This window comes from Heptranchias perlo, chromosome 33 (assembly GCF_035084215.1).
Source record: "Heptranchias perlo isolate sHepPer1 chromosome 33, sHepPer1.hap1, whole genome shotgun sequence".
Taxonomy (NCBI): Eukaryota; Metazoa; Chordata; class Chondrichthyes; order Hexanchiformes; family Hexanchidae; genus Heptranchias; species Heptranchias perlo.
Window position 1 is genome coordinate 13,216,915 of NC_090357.1, and position 13,348 is coordinate 13,230,262.

Sequence of the window (13,348 nt, forward strand, 5' to 3'; positions counted from 1 at the left end):
CCTGACAAGGTCTGCGATCTGTAAACCTGCAGGCTTTGTTTACATTAAAGAAATAGCTTATAACTTGAAATACATTACATGACTTTAATCATAGCTCTGGTTGTTCAGCTTTAGTTTGGGCAAAAGTTCCAAACTCCATGGGTGAACTGGAAAATTGGATTAGCAACATACATCATTGCATCATGAAGCATTATGAAACACTATTTCATCCAGAAATTATATTGCTTATCAAACTGTAACAAATACAATATAAAAAGGGTATTTTAACCCCTTATGGACTCTCACTTTTTTAAACTTAAGTATTGTTTCAATATCCTGCTATGTCTTAATGGTTCTGTGTATTATTTAATCTGTAAATAAATTTGACCTAATAGCTTTTAGCCTGTACACATTGGTTTGATTGTGCGGTATTTTCCACCTTTTGGAAGAGCCAGGAGTATGTAATAGGCACCCCATGAGGTCTCTTCTGTTTGATACCACACTCAGCAGTTAATGGTTAAACCTGGACATGCTAACCCATACACAATAATGTATAAGGGCACATGTTTCAGTTCATAGGAAGCTTGGTCTATTTATGGGAACAGCCCTCTTGCTGTGAACAAATAAAAAAACGTTGGGGAAAAGAACGGATGCACAAACACAAAATAATCCAAAATTTGGACATTTTTAATAAATCCATGACAGCTGGAATATTTTCAATGAAAGCACATAAGCAGCTCAAAATCAACAAGACTTTCCAATAATCTGAGACTTTCCACAGGGAGTTAGACCAGCTCTCTGCCAGTTCATTTGGCACTGGGGCATATGCGATAAGTGTAATGGAAAAATCTAGTGTCCACCCCACTATGGATTCAACAGGAGCACACGGTCAGTGTTCAGGGACAAAGTGCTGTTCATGCAGAAACTGCAGGTTATAATTTGCTGCTTCACCCAGTGCATTGCAAAAATGTAATGCTCACCAGGAATCTTTATAAGCTTTATTGTAGACTGACTAGTCTTTTTTTAAAAAGGTATTGGAATGCTATTGTTTCCCTGATTGGGTGAATGCACAGACCATTGGCAGTCATACAGATCAGACAGATTCTACATTTGATGCCCAGTCTGTGCTGAGTTACCCTTGCTATTATTAGATATCAGGAGGGATGATGCAACTGGTCAGAGTACCCTGGTTTAGAAGGTTACCACCCCTGATTTGTGATCTGTGCTAAAAAGTGCACATGTATGAACATTGGGTAAAAATAGGATCAGGCTTGATAGTGAAGAACCCCATGATAAAATAGCCTACCAATCTTCACTCTTGATGTTCACATATAAATAATTCCAACTTGGGCAAGATACCAGAGAGTGGCTGGCATGCTAGGAACCAAACCTCTGAATGAGTGAGCTCCTTCAGGAGAAGAAGAGAAATTTAGGGGGAAAAATCCACACCCAAATATATTGGGACAATGGCTGTTCAAAAATAAAATCTATATGAGTGGCATTAGATCACATCTATGTAGCTATAATGTAAGGCAATTGTGTACCTAGCCCCAGCTTGTCATCTCAATGTACCAAACACTTCTCCTTAATTTCCATTCTATACCATTCTAAATCAAACCTGATGCAAAATTCTGATTCAAACAGAAAATTTTCAAATAAACTTGGTCCATTGCCAATATCACCTTGAACTAACAATACATTCCAAAATCTGCTCACTTGTGGGAAATACCTGTTTCGTTAAGTGTCTTTGATTGGATTGAATTACTGTTTTAAGTCATTAAGGTTGATGTGGTACAAGGATTTGCAAATTGGCTCTTTTGATCTGACAATACGAATTATAATCGTACCACAGTTCTGGTTCACACAGAACAGTTGTTACCAAATTATTATATATCATCTTAAAAACATAGCTACAGTTGTTTAAATGAATTTGTGACCTGTGTTACCCTTTCACAAATTTCACTTTCATCATTTCTGAGTGAGTACGTCTACTAGGGTTCAGTGTTATCTGTATTACTGCTGCTAATGAGAATCTATTCCTCTCCATTTGCCTAGTGGACTAGACTCAAACTGCCATAGAATAAAATTATATAACCTTCCCATGGAACACAAGAAAACAGATGTTTGAAAAGTGTTAAGATCAAATTTATAACATAAATCTGGATCAGGCATCAACGGGGCAGAAATTGCTCGGAGCAGCGAAACAACAGTGCTCGCCGTTCCATAGATTTATACTAACCCACTAACATGTATCGATCTATAATATAATTAAAAATCTTATGCCTGTACAGACTTTCTGTCAACTTATAAGTTCATTATAAGTTCCTATGTCCACATTTATAATGGTAACTGTCTTATGTAAATTTGCTACACTGTAATTACACACTCCAGCCAGTGGTGCCACTGCTTGCACTTCCCAACTACTCAGCCTGTACTGAATAAAAATTCCTATGTATTATATAAAAATAAAGATAGAGGGTATGACTTCAATTTAGTGACTTAATTACATCTTCTCACCTTGGTCCAATTATCTCCCACCCTCTGATCTGCTTTACTGGAAGACTACACTTGATCTTGACTTTCCATATGCTATGCCAAAGGAGATTGACTAGTGATATGCTAAAAGTCTTGTATTTAGCATGCACTTCCTGTAAGCATCACAGCTATTTCCTGTCACATTTTAGCTGTCACATTTCAGAGCCTACATTTTACAATATCCTCTGACTCATTGTGAACAACACCACAAGAGAGCTTTTGAACTTGTTGAACTCATTTATAAATTAGACCTACAGCTGACACTGGAATGCTACATAGGAGTGCAATGGCATTGTCATGCAATATAGGGCAGAGATAGCATTTTTAAAATGTCTCCTTAGAGTCTTCCAGTACTTTAATCCACTGAGACTTGCAGACTCACAACTACAATATGAATAAGAGCTGTTTCAAGCAAGAAAGAAAATCACCTCAGCCATTCTTACACCTTCCTCCAGCAGGTTACAGAACTCTGTTGGCAGATGTCTGTTAGATGCCTACCCATTCTATTAGTGGGGATAGAAGGTGGTCTGCACAAAATGGAAGAGAATTAATACATTAAAATGTATATGTATATGTATAAATCAGAGAACTTCAATTTCAAGAATACTGAAAGGTAAAATATAAATATTTGTATCAAAGGTTAATCTGCTAATATATATATTTCCAACTGGTGCAGTAGAAATGATTGGAAAAAATAAAGAGTTGAGACATAAATAATTTCCAAAAATTTCTTCTGATCTCAAGGATCAAAAGATGAGGCTGAAGAAGCACCATGGATTTCTGCCAATATAACTTGTCCTAATACTTTTATCTCCCCCCCCTTATTTATTGCATTGTAAAATGGTGTGGCCTCCATGTATTATATGAAGGATCACAAAAGGTATATTCTTAACTTTTGGTAGGTGAGTTTCTGTGGAGGTTCTCCCACTGAAACCAAAGGGCCTTACTACTGTTTTAAGGTAAGTTATGCAACTTCTGAGGCAATATTAGAGGGTTATAATGCTGAAAAATAGCAATTGTTTGTCTTTCCTTACATTCCCCCAAATAAACTTACACTGTAATTAAGCATTAACTAACTATATGTCGTCTTAAGTAAATTATATGTGCACATTTTATATTTATTGGCTTTGAATTTCCTCCATGAGTGCAACCCAAAAGTTAGACCCTAAAATGCATCCATTCTGCTGATATCAAGTGACGCTCAAATTTTCTGCGAATCTAATTAGAATACGCCCGAATGTAAAATGGGCATAAATCAGCATAAACAATCGGGGCCCAAGGAAAGCATCGAACTCACACCATATATTTCTTCTTCAAGTATGAAAATTAAAGTTTCAACTCATTTCACCATTATGCCCATTAAGCACTGCACGTTTAAGAACTTGCAATTGGGAAAGCTTTTCAATTTTTAATGTGACTTATACTTATGCCATAAAAATGCATTCAAAGAAACAGAAGACAGTGAAGATCTCAGTGAGGATACATTTTAAAAAATGCGCAAAATTTTGCAATAAGACACCAGATAAATGATTGTTTCCAGCTGCACCTGAAAATCTGGTCGGAATTTGGAGAGAGTCTCTAAGCAAGTGCTATTGCATGAAACTCGCATATATGGGTCTGTAACTTGGGGGCGGGGCCATTATTATGGGCGAAGATGCATTTGGGTGGATGTATCGATAGGCGATTGTAAAAGATGGAGGAGATTTGGGCGTGCTGTACTTACACGTGTAACTCAATTACACTCAAAATTCTGCAATCTATTAGGCCGCATATTTGATTTGCTCCCAGATTGCGCATGACTCTGGGTGCCAATACGCAGAAAATTCCAGGCCATTACATATACATGCATATAAATATATATATATATATATATATACACACATAAACATGCACATGCATACATATGTACAAGTGAATCTCTTGTGACACTACTCATGCCAAATAAGAATAGGCACTGTTTTATAAGGGCAGGACACTACACCATATTAAATTTGTTGGCCTGGAATTCGCTGCAATGGCGATATTGGTGATGACTGCCTTAAGTTGGACCGTTGTGCTCCCCGATCCTCGAGTGTTGAAATTACACCACAATTAGCTGGAGAACTGACTAGAATACGCTGCAGCAAGCATCGTGGCGAGTCAGAAGCAGCGCATCCAATGTCCGATATAGACCTATGGTGCCGGGGATTGTGTCCGCTTTTGTAAATAGTCATTTAGGGAAACTGGCATTGTCGTTGTGAAACGTGGCCAGTTGCTTGTGATTGTTGACATTCCTACTAGTGATAAAAGTTCATTTTCAATTCTCCATACATTGGCGATGTTTAATCACAATTCTGAAAGCGCTAAAAACATTCCAAACCGGATTAAACCCAAAAAGTGAATGCAACTAACTTCAGTTTCTAATTGCATCTGATGTATTATTTTACCGAGGGTACGTTTTCTTCATGTTCTCTGAATGTATAATTCAGCTTTTGCTGACATTATTAATTAGCAATTTTAAATACATGTGGGGTTACCGATTATAAAATTTATAACTACAAACAAAGACTTACATTTATTTAATGTCTTATGGAGTCTCTCAGAAATGTCCCATAGCGCTTTGAATTTGATTCATGAGAATGGGCCTGGGGATTCTCTTAAGTGGAATGATGAGATATCAAAAGCAACCATCTTGAATAATCTTATAAGTCACGCTGCTGAGAGGACGCTGCATTATTTTTCAGTCTAAATGGCAGCGGCGTTAACACCGGCTTAAATGCAGCAAATTCGTAATTGGCATTGATTTTAATGGGGGCAGAGTTATGATAATTAGCTGTTCAACTTTTTCGGTGAAAGTCTCTGTGGAGCAGCACAAAGTCCCAGCAAACTATGGCGTGACACAAGTAATGGCATAAGTCAACTCATGCCGAAATTTCCTGGAATTTCTGGATCATCATGGCAGCATACGTTGTAAATATACCATTACTACAGTGCATGTTTTCAGCAAATTCAGGCTCAATGGATGTCTTTTTTAAGGCTAGTAGGTATAATTGTTCTGCATTCATGAAATAAAGGTGGTTTCATTTAGAGATCAGGCTTCAGATGAGATCACTCACTTTGACTGATTAATTGATTAACAGTTAAGTTGTTATAAAATTGATATGTTCATGGAGAAGAGGAGCTGGAACATGTAGGATTCTAAGATTGGTTCGTATCTGTAAGAATGAGAGTTGAGTGCAAGAGGTAGAAAATGCGAATTATCCTAATTGTAAGAATCATTGTTTGAAAATTTTAAACTTTCCTGCATCAACTTCAGCTTTGGAAGCATTCAATCCTTTTTTGCTTAAATTTATCTGTGGTCCGCTGCAGCTCTTGAACTAGAAGTCAGAGTTGGGAGTCAAACATGTGAGAAGAATGACTAAATCAGATGTGGTAATATAACTTTGCCTGGTTAGAATAAATTTGGGTTAATTATAATAAATTTGACTATAGGTAACAATGACAGACCGGTGGCTGAAAAAATGTTACATTAAGTAATTGTTATACTTAAAGGAAGCATATGCTTTGGTGAGGCTTTGGTGAGACCACACCTGGAGTACTGTGTACAGTTTTGGTCTCTTTACCTAAGGAAGGATATACTTGCCTTAGAGGCGGTGCAGTGAAGGTTCATTAGATTGATTCCTGGGATGAGAGGGTTGTCCTATGAGGAAAGATTGAGTAGAATGGGCCTATACTCTCTGGAGTTTAGAAGAATGAGAGGGGATCTCATTGAAACATATAAGATTCTAAGAGGGCTTGACAGGGTAGATGTTGAGAAGATATATTCCCTGGCTGGAGAGTCTAGAACTAGGGGACATAGTCTCAGGATAAGGGGTCAGACATTTAGGTATGAGATGAGGAGGAATTTCTTCACTCAGAGAGTTGTGAATATTTCAAATTCTCTATCCCAGAGTGCTGTAGCTGCTCAGTCGTTGAGAATATTCAAGACTGAGATCAATAGATATTTGGACCCTAAGGGAATCAAAGGATATGGGAATCAGGTGGGAAATTGGAGTTGAGGTCGAAGATCAGCCATGATCTTATTGAATGGCGTAGCAGGCTCGAACAGCTGTATGGCCTACTCCTACTCCTATTTCTTATGTTCTTAGGCCATGTGCAAGACTACATACACACACATATATGTACATACATGGTACAAGACTGTTTTCCATGAACAATCCTCCCTCCGCCAACTTGAAAGTTTCTCTGACTTTGCAACAGTGCATTTCCTACATTACAACAGTGACGACACTTAAAAAGTACTTCACTGGCTGTAAAGCACTTTGGGACGTCCTGAGATTGTGAAAGGCACAGATATAAGTGGTCTGTCCTCAGCTATGAATAGATGTCAACCACCAATGACCTAAGGAAGGATTACAGTAGTAGGATGTTGGAATTGAAGTGAACAACTTGACCGTCCTTGATATCAAAAAGCCCTTGCTAAATGGCTTTGCATGTTCCACCATTGGTGGCCGAGCCTTCAGCTCCCTAGGCTCTAAGCTCTGGAATTCTGTCCCTAAACCCCGCCACCTCCCTCCCTCTCTCTCCTCCTTTAAGATGCTCCTCAAAGCCTACATCTTTGACCAAGCTTTTGGTCACCTCTGTAATATCTCCTTATGTGGCTCAGTGTCAAATTTTGTTTGCTAACGCTCCAATGAAGCACTCCAGCTCCAGTTTAATGTTTTACTACGTTAAAGGCGCTATATAAATTCAACTTGTTGTTGTTCCACTCAAAGACAATCTTCTTGCTGAATTATTTGGCCCACTTATGTCAACTCTAAGCTTGACTTACAGTCGACATGTGCAGGACATATCAGTATTCAAAAACTACAGCATGGATACAGTTGTATCTGCCCATTCAATAATGGTCTTAATTGCCTTTTTTATTATGCTTTCAGGAAATTGTTGCCAACATTCAAACTCATGTTGGAAACTATCTACAGATAAGTGTTTCATAGTGCGTGGCAATGCATTTTCCCAGATAAGCTGTCAACAAAATCACTGACAACCAGAAATGTGCCTCCAATTTACCATGAACAGCAATTGATTTGTTCAGAAAGATAACTGAAAAGAGCATTTTGAGGTATATTTGTAATATCACAAGCATTTTTCCGAGAAAATAACTGAAGACATTTAAAGAAACAGTCTGTTCAAACCAATTATTGATTGGTACACATTAATTTAGCTTTTACTGCACACAATGGGGCAATGTGATATTTGAAAGAAAGAATTTGCATTTATATAGCGATCTTCACATCCTCAGGAAGTCCCAAAGCACTTCACAGTCCATGATTTACTTTTGAAGTGTAGTCACTGTTATTATGTAGGGAAGCACGGCAGTCTAATTGCCCTCAGCAAGGTCCCACAAACAGCAATAAGATAATGACTAGATCATTTATATTTTTTGTGTTGGTGGAGGGATAAAATTTGGCCAGGACACTAGGCAAACTCCCCTGCTCTTCTTCAAATGGTGCCATGGGATCTTTCACATCCACCTGAACAAGTAGACAGGGCTTTAGTTTAATGTCTCATCGGAAAGACAGCACCTCCAACCATGCAGCGTTCTCACAGTAATGTATTGAAGTGTCAGCCTAGATTATGTGTTCAAATCCCCAAAGTGGGATTTTAACCCACAACCTTCTGGTCTAGAAATTCAATCACACCTGAAAATGGGTGCATAAGGGGCAGGGTGCACACTGCACATTCCTGTTCATATGGGTGCAAGGATAATGTGAAATTCATGCAAGAAGTTCATTATAATGAATGTAGGACCCTTATTTAAATATTATAATGAGTGTGCTCCCTGAATGAGTTTGCACATACCGCCCGCCACATGGGATCCTTAGACACCCAATTTACATCTGTAAAACGGGTGCAGCTCAATCCAGTTTCTAGGTTTCTTTGACTCAGAGGCAAGAATGCTACCACTGAGCTTCTGTTATCATCAACCCATCTAGATTCAAATGTCATCCAAGGATCTGGCAAAAATAACCATTAAGGAATAAGCCTGTAATGTATATTAATTTTAGATGAGGCACATTGTTGGGTCATCCTACCCAGCTCATCTTATTTTCTTTTTTGGCAATGTATTTGATTTCTAGATGAACTTGAAGTCTGTGCGTGATATGTAGAATTTTAGATTAAAAGTTATTATTGAAACACACAGCATCTACTTTACCATTACAATTAAAATGTATAGATGTTTTGCTGGTATCTGTAGTCTAATGGCACACACAAACCCAAAAGGTGGTTATTTATTCATGCATAATGTTTATTGCATATTTCTATAATTGTAGTAGCAAATATAATACATACTAAATAATAAAACTAGGTGGGGCGATTTGACAGAATATAAAACTTGCTTGTTTCTGTGCAGCTTTGATCATTTTGCAGTTTCCCCCTCTATGAATGGAAAGATATTCTCTTTATTAATCGTCAAACCACCTTGCATTGTAACCATCCATCCTTGCAATTGTCCTTATGCTGGATCACCTCCCTAGTGTTCAACAGACCCTTATATAAAGACTTTATTGCCATTAATTTAAATCAACATCAATCACCTGGATACATGCTGCAGTACAAACCTACACTTAACCCTTTTTCACTAACTACTGCACTGCACTTGGAGCAGTCTATAATTTTTTATCTAATTTCAGATAGACTTTCAGTTTATGAAATCATCCGTTAGTTCCAGTGAACTAAACTTTTAAAAAAAGGAGAGGTTAAAAGGGTAAAGTTTTTTTACTCCTTTTTACCACCAATTTTTCCCCTCCCCTAGAAGTGCTGATGCTTTGTTGGGGAATGGTTCTATGGTGCGAATTGCCCTCTAGTACCTGGCCCAAGTAGACCTTATTCATGTGTTAGCCTAGACAATGAATGTCAGCAAGCTGCTCAATCATGTTGCATCTCAGTTGAGCCAGATCTTGACCTTGCCCAACATGTGCACATATGTACTGAATAGCATCCAGGAGCAGCAACCCTGGCCTGTTTTCCCCAAAACCAGATTCTACCTAGTTTGTATGACTCAGCTACTCATTGTCTCAACCAGCTGAGCCATGAGTAGGCAAAGTTGTACAAAATATGTTTGGACTGATAATATTTGCATGCCTTCTGTCATAGCAAATGTCATGTAAAATAATCTCTTTCCACAGCCACTGACATCATCTGTGGGCTCTGGCTAGCTTTGTACATTTCAAGCACAAAGTTGTAAAGAAAGAACTTGCATTTATATAGCACCTATCACGACCTCAGGACGTCACAAACTGTTTTACAGCCAATGAAGTACTTTTGAAGTGTAGTCACTGTTGTAATGTAGGAGACACATTGTTTTAAGGTCAGAGAAACATTCAAGTTGGTGGAGGGAGAATTGTTCAAGGAAAACAGTCTTGTACTGTATAATTACATATGTATATAGAATATATGTGTATGTGTGTACATAGTCTTGCATATAGCATACGCCTCCTTTAAGTGTAACAATTACTTAATGTAACACTTTTTCAGCCATCTGTCTGTGATTGTTACCAATAGTCAAATTTATTCTAATTAACCCAAATTTATTCTAACCAGGCAAATTTATTTTACCACATTTGATTTAGTCATTCTTCTCATATATTTGCCTCCCAAATCTGACTTCTATTTCAAGAGCTGCAGCAGACCACAGAGAAATGTAAACAAAAAAGGATTGAACACTTCCAAGCTGGAGTAGATGCAGGAAAGTTTAAACTTTTCAAACAATGATTCTTACAATTAGAATAATTCACACTTTCTACCTCTCGCATTCAGCTCTCATTCTTACAGATACGAACCAATCTTATAATTCTGTATGTTCCAGCTCCTCTTCTCCACGAACATATCAGTTTGACAACAACTTAACTGTTAATCAATCAAAGTAAGTGATCTCATTTGGAGCCTGACCTCTAAATGAAACCACCTTTATTTCATGAGTGCAGAGCAATTTTACCTACTAGCCTTAAAAAGGACATACATTGGGTAATTCAGGGAATGCAGCAGCCAATTTGTGCACAGCATAGCCCCACAAACAGCAATTGATAATGACCAGATAATCTGTTTCAAGTGTTGGTTGAGGGATAAATAATGCCAGGACACAATTCCCCTGCTCTTCTTTGAAATAGTGCCATGGGATCTTTTACATCCATCTGCAGCAACTCACTAGCTACATTCAAATGAGACCCGAATCCAAAAATGGGTCGGGCCTCCCGACTCCAGCTTCGGGCAGGCGGCACGGCCGCTCCACCCATTCCGGGCGGTAGTCAAAATTACCACATCCGGCAACTTTTCAAACTTTAAGAGACTTTTGCTGAAGATTATAACAACCCTAGACATGTGCCATCTATGCAGAGATTAAAAACCTGATGTTCCCAGTACATCCACTTAAGTATTCACCTACACACTCTCACTGTCAGACTTTGTCCCTATAATTGGAGTGTAGCTAAACACAATAGTCCCAGAATAGAGCAGACGAATCTGGTCTCAGTCTATCAATAACGATAACCTTGTACTTAATTTTAAATATTCTGGAAGTACATCTGATGCAATCCTTTCAGATTTAATGAAACCATTGAAAACTCCACAATACTCTGACAGTGCTCGATGGAAGACATCTGTCGTACAAAAGCAGCGACATTTGAGAGTGAGAAACTTTCATAGCTCCCAACAGTTGGCTACAGAGCTCCATTGGCAGAACCTTTGGAACAGGATGCATACCAATCCTTCTCTATAGGGAATTCTGCACTGTACTGTACAGTTAAGAGCACCAAAATGTTGGATGGGGGTAATAATTATAAGTCAATGAAGGGAATAAGTCAATGAAAGGTTTTAAGAAGTTAGAAAGGGTCGCATGTGATGTATTTGCAGAATATGTGCAGTTAGATGAATACTGTACGAAGGTAAAGTTGTAGTGTGATTAAACAGGGATAAGCAGCAGAATTTTTCTTAAAACTCTTCATAATTAAGATAATGAAAGGGTTTGATAGGGTAGACGTAGAGAAAATGTTTCCATTTGTGGGGGAGTCCAAAACTAGAGGTCATAAATATAAGATAGTCACTAATAAATCCAATAGGGAATTCAAGAGAAACCTCTTTATCCAAAGAGTGGTAAGAATGTGGAACAGGCTACCAAAAGGAGTAGTTGAGGCAAATAGCATAGATGCATTTAAGGGGAAGCTAGATAAGTACTTGAGGGACAAAGGGATAGAAGGATATCCTGATAGGGTTAGATGAAACAGGGAGGGATGAGGCTTGAGTGGAGCATAAACACCGGCATGGGCCAGTTGGACCGAATGGCCTGTTTCTGTGCTGTAGACTCAATGTAACTCGATATCATTGTTGTACAGATAATCTTCAAAATTTACTCCTGATAATCAATTCCATTATTTTACATTGAATTGAAATAGGACTATTGGGTTTGTAGTGGCCTGTGTCTGTTTTGTCACCATTTTTGAATATGGATCCCACATTAGCCTGTTTCCAATCTACTGGTATCTCCCCATTGTCCAGTGGTTCCCTCATAATGATTGCAATGCTTCACAAATCAAACTCCCTAGTCTTCCTCAACAGTCTGGGATAAATACTTTCTATCTTTAGGATTTATTTTTTGAGCCCTTTTAGCCTGTGTGGGACTACTATCTCATTTATAATGAAGTGATTGATTTTACTTAGGTTATCTCTGTTTGGGGAGAGCATATTGCTCATGTCATCCCTAGTAAATACCAGAAGGAAGTAATTATTCAGAATATTTACTGTCTAGTGCTCATCCTCAGTTTTGAGCCACTTTGCATCTTTTATAGCTCTCACCTCTTCTCTGATTGCCCTTATGCTACTGTAGTACTGAGAAAAAAAATTCTCAATTAATTTCAGATTGTGAATAGAATTAGAGGTTATAACGATAGGTATACTGAGATGATCAAATACTTCATGTGATACATTGATTCCTGGAGTCGGGGGAGAGAAGATGTTGTCTGTGGAGTCTTTTGATTGGATAGAGCCCATGATATAGATCGTACATGGTCTGTGAAAGAAGCTGGACTAATAGGTCAAAGGACATTTTTTGTACAATTTTTCCTAATGTTCTTTGTTTGCATAATGGCAGAGCTAATGTGCATCATTCAAAGAAAAAAAACTTGCATTTATATAGCATCTTTTATGTCCTGAAAATGTCCCAAAGTGTTTCATAGCCAACAAAGTACTTTTGAAATGTGGTCACTGTTATAATGTAGGGAAATATGGCAGCCAATTTGCATTTAACAAGGTCCCACAAACAGCAATAAGATAAATGACCAGATAATCTGTTTTAGTGGTCTAAGTTGAGGGCCAGGAAAACTTCCCTCCTCTGCTTTGAATAGCGCCGTGGCATCTTTTATATCCACCGGAGAGGGACCACGGTTTAATATTTCATCCAAAAGACAACACCTCTGCCTATACAGCACTTCATCAGTGCTGTAGTGTTACCCTAGATTACATGCTCAAGTCTTTGGAATGGGCCTTAAATCCACAATCTTCTGAATTGGAAGCTGGAGTGATACCACTTTGCCAAAGCTGACAACCATGGTAATGTTAGGAATGTGAATTTTGCAATAATATAGACAATGGCTGCAGTCCTGTACCTATATGCCAAGGATGAATTCTTGGACACAGAGTCAAACACTTGCAGTTTATTAACGGTTAATTGTTACATGCTCACGACCAACCCCGAGATTACAAAGGATGATTTGACGCAGAAGATACGCACGTTACAGTCGGATGTGCTCAACCCTCCAGATGTTCAGCTTTTGGGAATTACTCAGATATTTCTGTCATG